The sequence below is a fragment of the Patiria miniata genome, unplaced genomic scaffold (assembly GCF_015706575.1).
Source record: "Patiria miniata isolate m_02_andy unplaced genomic scaffold, ASM1570657v1 HiC_scaffold_3, whole genome shotgun sequence".
Classification (NCBI taxonomy): domain Eukaryota; kingdom Metazoa; phylum Echinodermata; class Asteroidea; order Valvatida; family Asterinidae; genus Patiria; species Patiria miniata.
This window is the reverse complement of record NW_024037069.1, coordinates 30,441,301-30,449,277: the sequence shown is the minus strand read 5'-3', so window position 1 is coordinate 30,449,277 and position 7,977 is coordinate 30,441,301.

Sequence of the window (7,977 nt, the reverse complement as noted above, 5' to 3'; positions counted from 1 at the left end):
CCACATGAAATATGAACTCCTATGAAATCCGGTGTCGGCACCGTTTTATTGGTTGAAAGTTCACAATCCACACGTACGCGCAATACTAACAGTGAGTCAGTATTTCAAAGTCCTAACACACTACATGTACACCGGCACAGCTGCGTTCTGCGCTACACAAGCAGCATGCGCCCCAATCTCCATATAAGGAGTTGTTTATAACTACTCACGAGAGGGCCATTCCAAAGCATAGCTAGATGGATGTTTAAAAAAACATGAAAATAACATTGTAGAGCAAAAATTTTGGAAATTTATGATTTTTGACTTGTTTTGACTTGATGACAGAAAAGTTTTGATTTATTTTTACCGAGAAGGTATTTAGGAATGGGAATAAAAAAATGTGCTCGACCTGTATAATACACTATGTTTCAGACAGATTGGAGTGTGGATGCTGATAATGAGAAGGCTGGTGTCATTATCAGCATCCACACTCCAACAGGTCTAAGTGTTAAAAACCGGCCAAGCACAAAATTGTATCCCCTTGTAATTATGCCCAGTGCGTTATGGCCTCCAAAAATACGCTAATGTGAATTTCCAGAAATAATGTTATGTCGGGAAGATAATTTGGTGTCTGAACTTTTCAGTTGCCATAATTTTTATTGAGACAATTTATTTTAATCTGTGTGTTTCTCTTCTGGTATTTTAAACCATCGCATACGTTCTCTTTCTCTGATGGGGTTAACACAATGGAAATCTCACAACATTACGGGTACATTTTGCTGTTCACTTACACTTGATTCGGAAATCGCCGACAAGTGGCGACAACCCTCCTTTATTCCCCGGTGATTCAACTCTCTTTTCCTCAATGTTTTAGGAACATAAAAAATAACAACATTACGAAACCTACCTTTGCATTGTCCAAGAAATACCAGCAACAATTGCCAAGCGATTTGGAGACAAACGTCCGTGATTTAATTGTTTTAATAGATTCATTCTGTTCAATGTTATTTGCCTGGCCGAAAAACTAAGTTCGATATTAAAAAAAAAAATACTGGATTCCTTTTGATCCAAACGAATAATATATCATTGAGCGCTATGAAGAAACAACGTCCTTATCAGTCGCTCACGAACAGAGCTTCTCCGCTTAATCTCAAAATCAAAATCAAACCAATAACTAAGCAAATAGCTTAAAATCTTGCGCTCTAACACCGACTGTGAATTTTAGTCTACAACAAAATGAACAGTATTCACGATCGGGAAAAAACACGGAACTGCAGTGAAATGTCAATAAAAAGGCCCAGGCCCTATATATTCCTCAATCTCTTCTTATAATTATGTTAATGTTATAGTGCATGTATGTGCCAGCTTAAAGTGGTGATTCACTGCCGTATTTTATCATTATTACTGTGAACATTATTGCTGTGGAAAAAATCAAGTGTCGTGCAGAGAACCATTTACAATCAATTTAAACCACAAAATATTAGCTGGTAACCTGTCGTACACATGAGCGTAAAGTTGTTTGTCGCGTGTGTCAGTTTGGTCCAGAAAAAGTATCAATTTGGACCCTGTGAAGCATTCGGCCAAATAGAGTCCGTATTCCGGGTCAATCTGACCAGGGAGTTTTTAGAGTGTATCTAGATAGTCGCTAGAAGTATCCAGATCTTCCCCCTACAGTCTGATCTCTGGATCCGCCCATATCTACCTGCTTGATTCAAGGAATCAAAGGTTGTTTCGTCCATCTACTGCGATTATGTACATCGAATCGTTAGACCTATGCGCCACAACTTTGTGTTAAGCGGCTGTCGAACGTTGAGCATTTAGAAATTGAAATATTTGCAGCCACTGTCCAGTCGTATGTTGTTCGCACCGGCTTCGTTACGGGTGATGTTATTCAACTGGCACATCATTTTCCCGGGGCCGCCTCGTCGCAGATTGAAGGAGCGGCATCGAGGCTCATCCCGGCAAGCCGAGCCGCACGCGATGACACCCTTGGCTGAGAACTCCTTGATGACGTGACCGATGAGGCAGTGGGATGAGGAGTGGGCGTCGGCGTAGGGCTGTAGGCAGAACATCTTGGGCGCAGCAAGCGGAGCGGGACTTTCACAGATGACGAACAACAAATTGCCGCATTTGACGTCATCCATGAGACCGCTTCGGCGACGCCACAGGTCCATACAATGATATCTTGAGCGAAAGGCTGACCTTCTCCATCACTTGGTTGTTCCGGTGCCCAACTGAAATAGTTGCATTCTCCTCCCTTATCACCAGACCTCATCCACTTGCCTTCCTCTTCGCTGTCATTACATCCGATCCAAAGATTCCCCTTAGTAGTAACGGCACTAGTGAACATGTCCAAGATGAACTGATGCTCATCCCAGGAGTCAGGAACCGCCAAGGCAGCGCCCATCTCCGAGCAGGCAGCATCACCTTGGTTCCAAGTCATTCTCTCGGTCAGGAGTTGATAGCAAGAACCCCCGAATCTCTGCTGGCCGGGTTCACAAGCGTCAGCGTAAAACCACGCACACACGATAAAAACACTCCACCAAATCAGCTTCATCTTGCAACCTGGATTTGTATGTGCTAAAGTTGAACAATCTACCAATGCTACAAAGTTAAATGGACCATCCAATCCTCAGAAAGTCTCACTACGAATTTACATAGTTAACGTGAAACCCTCATCGACCATCAACAATGCCTGTGATATTTGAAATGACACGCTTCTGTTTACAAGAAACAGGTTGCTTCATCCGGCAATAACCGGAGACAACTGCCATAATAAATTGGCTGCGCGGTTTTCATTAAATTCTTGTTAAGTTTGTGTCAACAAAAACTGGCGCCTGGGCCTATGATGTCCAATTGTAAGCATCTGCCAACACAATTGTTAGAAATAAGAAATGGCCTCTGAAAAAAAAGGACACGCTCAAGTATTTTCTGTTTGTTATGAGAGAGGTGTGTTGCCTATACATATACTTCACAGTTTTCACAGCAACCGCAACCATTACAATATTGTGAGGCTATGAGTATTTTTCTTCTTCTTTTCTTTAGGCTTTTTTTTTAACTTTCCGACAACCAAGAAATATTAGACAAGCACTAAACAACGAAGAAAATTTTTCAAAGCTTTAAATACGCCATTTTGATATAAGCTTAAGGCGCTTAAGCGCGCAGATTATGTTTATATTAAATTTGAAGGGGCACGGATGTGTTTTCTAAAAACTGTCGTTTCATAACGGCGCCATTGCCAAGATGGCTGCGCGCTTTTCATTAAAATCAGATTAAGGCCGTGTCCAAGACTCAACGCTTAGATCAATGGCTACGTCTGTGCTCAGTATCTGCCCACTATTGTAAGACCTAGACATGGCCCCCGAACAAGCAATTTTGACGCCGTCAAGGATTCTTTGGTTTCCTTAGCAACCCTAACCACGTTGAGTTGCTACTGCCATGCCCATAGACAACTATTTGGCTATCGCGTGCCTAATAACCATTAGATAGCTAGGAAAGGGTACTATCGATCTAATTTTGTTCTACCTAATGAGGTTCGTATTGTGGAGTGAGCACTAGCGTAAATCCGTGTCTGGGATTGGGATGGGGACATGATGGGCGATGACGAAAAAAATCCTAAACATTTCCAGGCCATGGAAATTCGCTAAAACGGGAAAGAACTGGGCTGGAAACAACAAGAGGCAAAGAGGATTTTATGTCCTTTGAGTGCTGTTTAAACCACGCCATTGTGGTTGAAAATGCCCGCAGAACCACAACGGAGGTTGAAGCAATTGAGTGACATTTTCTGAATGTAGACCATTCCCAGCACGCGATCTGTACACTCATAAAGGCCCCCTTCAATGGCGAAATCACTGGGCCAGCTTTTGTTAATGGGCTATGTGCAATAACAATACTTTCGGAATGTACTCTAGCAGCCAAAACGGTCGGATGACCTTGCTTGGCTAAACAGCGCCCCCAAGAGGTAAAGTGAAGACCAAATGCCAGTACTGCAAATATTATCAACGCGGTGATACAGGTGAAATCAACGATGGCTGAAACACCTGCAATGCAAAACAGAGCAGAATATACCCAGAGTGAAATTTAAAGATTGTTCTTTTCAAAATAATATGGTTTTTATCCTTTCTGCATAAATTCCTAAAATAGTTTACCCATTATTGGTCGAGAGCCCATCAGGTGGCCGGTTTTAACGCTTGATGAAGACCGGCCTAAACACTTTTCCGGTGCCACATGAAATATGAACTCCTATGAAATCCGGTGCCAGTACCGTTTTATTGGTTGAAAGTTCACAATCCACACGTACGCGCAATACTAACAGTGAGTCAGTATTTCAAAGTCCTAACACACTACATGTACACCGGCACAGCTGCGTTCTGCGCCACGTCACGCAGCATGCGCCCCAATCTCCATATAAGGAGTTGTTTATGACTACTCACGAGTGAGCCATTCCAAAGCATAACTAGATGGATGTTTAAAAAAACATGAAAGTAACATTGTAGAACAAAATTGTTGGAAATTTATGATTTTTGACTTGTTTTGACTTGATGACAGAAACGTTTTGATTTATTTTTACCGAGAAAGTATTTATGAATGGGAATAAAAAATTGTGCTCGACCGGTATAATACACTATGTTTCAGACAGATTAGAGCGTGGATGCTGATAATGAGAAGGCAGGAGTCATTATCAACATCAACACTCCAACAAATCTTAGTGTTAAAAACCGGCCAAGCACAAAATTGTATCCCCTTGTAATTATGCCCAGTGCGTTATGGCCTCCAAAAATACGCTAATGTGAATTTCCAGAAACAATGTTATGTCGGGAAGATAATTTGGTGTCTGAACTTTTCAGTTGCCATAATTGTTATCTAGACAATTTGTTTTAATCTGTGTGTTCTCTGGTATTTTAAACCATCGCATACGTTCTCTTTCTTTGATGGGGTTAACACAATGAAAATCTCACAACATTACGGGTACATTAAAGTGGTTATTCACTGCCGTATTTTATCATTATTGATAAAATACCACAAAATATTAGCTGGTAACCCTGTCGTACACATGAGCGTAAAGTTTTTTGTCGCGTGTGTCAGTTTGGTCCAGAAAAAGTATCAATTTGGACCCTGTGACGCATTCGGCCAAATAGAGTCCGTATTCCGGGTCAATCTGACCAGGGAGTTTTTAGAGTGTATCTAGATAGTCGCTAGAAGTATCCAGATCTTCCCCCTACAGTCTGATCTCTGGATCCGCCCATATCTACCTGCTTGATTCAAGAAATCAAAGGTTGTTTCGTTCATCTACTGCGATTATGTACATCGAATGGTTAGACCTATGCGCCACAACTTTGTATTAAGCGGCTGTCGAACGTGGAGCATTTGGAAATTGAAATATTTGCAGCCACTGTCCAGTCGTATGTTTTTCACGTCGGCTTCGTTACGGGTGATGTTATTCAACTGGCAAATCATCTCTCCGGGGCCGCCTCGTCGCAGATTGAAGGAGCGGCATCGAGGCTCATCCCGGCACGCCGAGCCGCACGCGATGACAACCTTTACCGAGAACTCCTCCATGACGTGACCGGTGAGGCACTGAGATGAGGAGCGGGCGTCGGCGTAGCGTTGCAGGCAGGACATCGTGGGCACGGCAAGCGGAACGGGACTTTCACAGATGACGAACAGTATCAATTTGGACCCTACTAAAAGTAATCACACAACTGATCGTCATTGCACACTGTACAATTATTATGTGATCACAAACAATTTTTTCTAATCACAACAGCAGATAACCCCTTTATCTACTATCTTTAATCCTAATATGAACACATGTAATTAACAGGAGCTGCTTCGGCGAAGTACGTCGCCGATACAGCTAATTATTCGTAAACTACTTTTCGTACGTTTAACCCCCCCCCCCCCCCAACAAACCTGCGTAGGCTTGACCGTTAAACTTAAATAGTGCCCTCAATTGAGAGTATCGCCACAAATAATCATCAATGTTGTACTAAAATTCTGTCCAATCGCTACAGTACCAAGGAATTCTAACACACCTTACTTTCTCTTCCAACATCGGGCATTACACTATTTACAGTGCACTCTGCTATGTAATTTTTTTTTAGTGCGTTCATTGTTACGCCAAATTGCCTATTCAACTTCAATTTCGATGGAGGAACCTCCCCTCTCTCAAACTATTCTTCTTTTGTTTCACTCCTTGCAATCCACAGTTCGTTGCATGTTGCACGACCGTTCAGTCCGATACTGGTCTCGCACCTACTATGTACGAGGCCAAATCCAGGACACAGTGGTTTTTAGGGTGGGCCAAACCTTTTTTCCCCAAAAAAGTTGGCAAAAATGTTCCGCCCCAAATTTGATATGACATGAAAAGCAAGGGGCACTAGGACTGCCGTGGCATTGGCTGCCTTTTTTGCGTCCCTTTAAAAAAATGAAATGGATTTGGTGATTTTTCTTTTGGGGGGGGGGGGGTGTCCCCCGTTGCCCACCCCTGGATCCGCCGTTGCGCATGAATGTCCCTATTCACCTGTGGCATCTTGACAGAGCCAATTGGTTTCAACCGATCTTTTTCTCAGTGAGTAAATTCCAGCAAGTTCCAAATGCATGTATTCCACTTTATGAATCTTGAATTTTTCAACTCGCTATAATTATGTGATCGAAGTCATTGATTCGTGTTTTACACAAAAGCTGCGATAAGCTGGGGAATTTTTGTTTCAGAAATTAAAAAAGGTCATCATATCCATTTTTGGTTAAAAAAAAGTTAGTAATCGTAAGCTTGCGGAAGATTATGAGCCGCCTGTCCAGTTTCAGTATGTTCGATAATTTAGAAGGGGCTTGGAAAAAAGTGTACTTGCTAGGCTTTTCTGTTAATTCTAGTTTCAATACCGTATCTAAGTTCCAATGCAACATCCCCAAATACCGTCTAAATGCAGGCTGATCAGGTAAACAAGTGTGTGCCCCCAATTTGCTCTCTGTATCGCGATGTTGGAACAAAAGCGGAGAAGTTGAACTGGCGACTTCGCGTTCACAAAAAAAAGTTACGTAACGGCGGGAGAGCGAACTATAAATAGTGCGTTGCACCCAAAAGTAAAAGAAAGTATTAAGTAACTTTTCCACGGTGGACCGTTATGCATACATTTGTGGTTTGATCCTTCTGAAACAACGCTTCTTAAGTTGCCCTAGGTCGGATCATGTGGGTCAGGGGAACAAAGTAAAAAGTCACGCATTCAGAGTTTAATTAACTTGACATGTCGCGCACAGATGAACTTTTTTTTATGAAAGTATTGAGATTGACCCCATGATGAAATGCTACTCACGAATGGGAAGAGTCGGATAAAAAAACTTAAGAATGATTGATGGCTCAAACCGCTCATATAGTACACCAACGTACACCAACGCTTTACACACTTAGGCCATGCCCGTATTATTGGAGGGAAAATGATGTTTGAAAATGCTAGAATGTTTAAGTCATGCGTAAGTTTATTTCAAACCAAGGAAAAAGATTGAATGTTTGTTTAAAGCAGTTTTCCTTGAACCTCCTTTTGTTTGAATCAAGCTCCGCCCCCGGATCGGCAAGATTCAAGTGATGTCCACCTCTTAAAATGATTCTTAAACCATTTCGGCCCTGCATGCTTAATTTGGGCACAATTTGGGCACAACAATGAGCCTAAGCAGCTCCACTATTACGCAGGATTATTGTTATTACAAACTAAACAAAAACTATAGCGACGCACACAACGGCACTCGGCATCATTTAATGTAGCATGATCTATACGGCTGCATTTTTCTTCTTCGAACGACCTTACTTCAGGGGCAGAAATATATATATATATATATAAAACAAACAAAGTGAACACGTATGTAACGCACTTGACGAACTACTTTTCGTACGTTTAACCCCAAAAGTATACCTGCGTAAGGTTGACCGTTAAACTTGAGTAGCGCCCTGAACTGGCTGAAAATAAGCACACAATCACATACGATTGTTTCGAATCACAACAT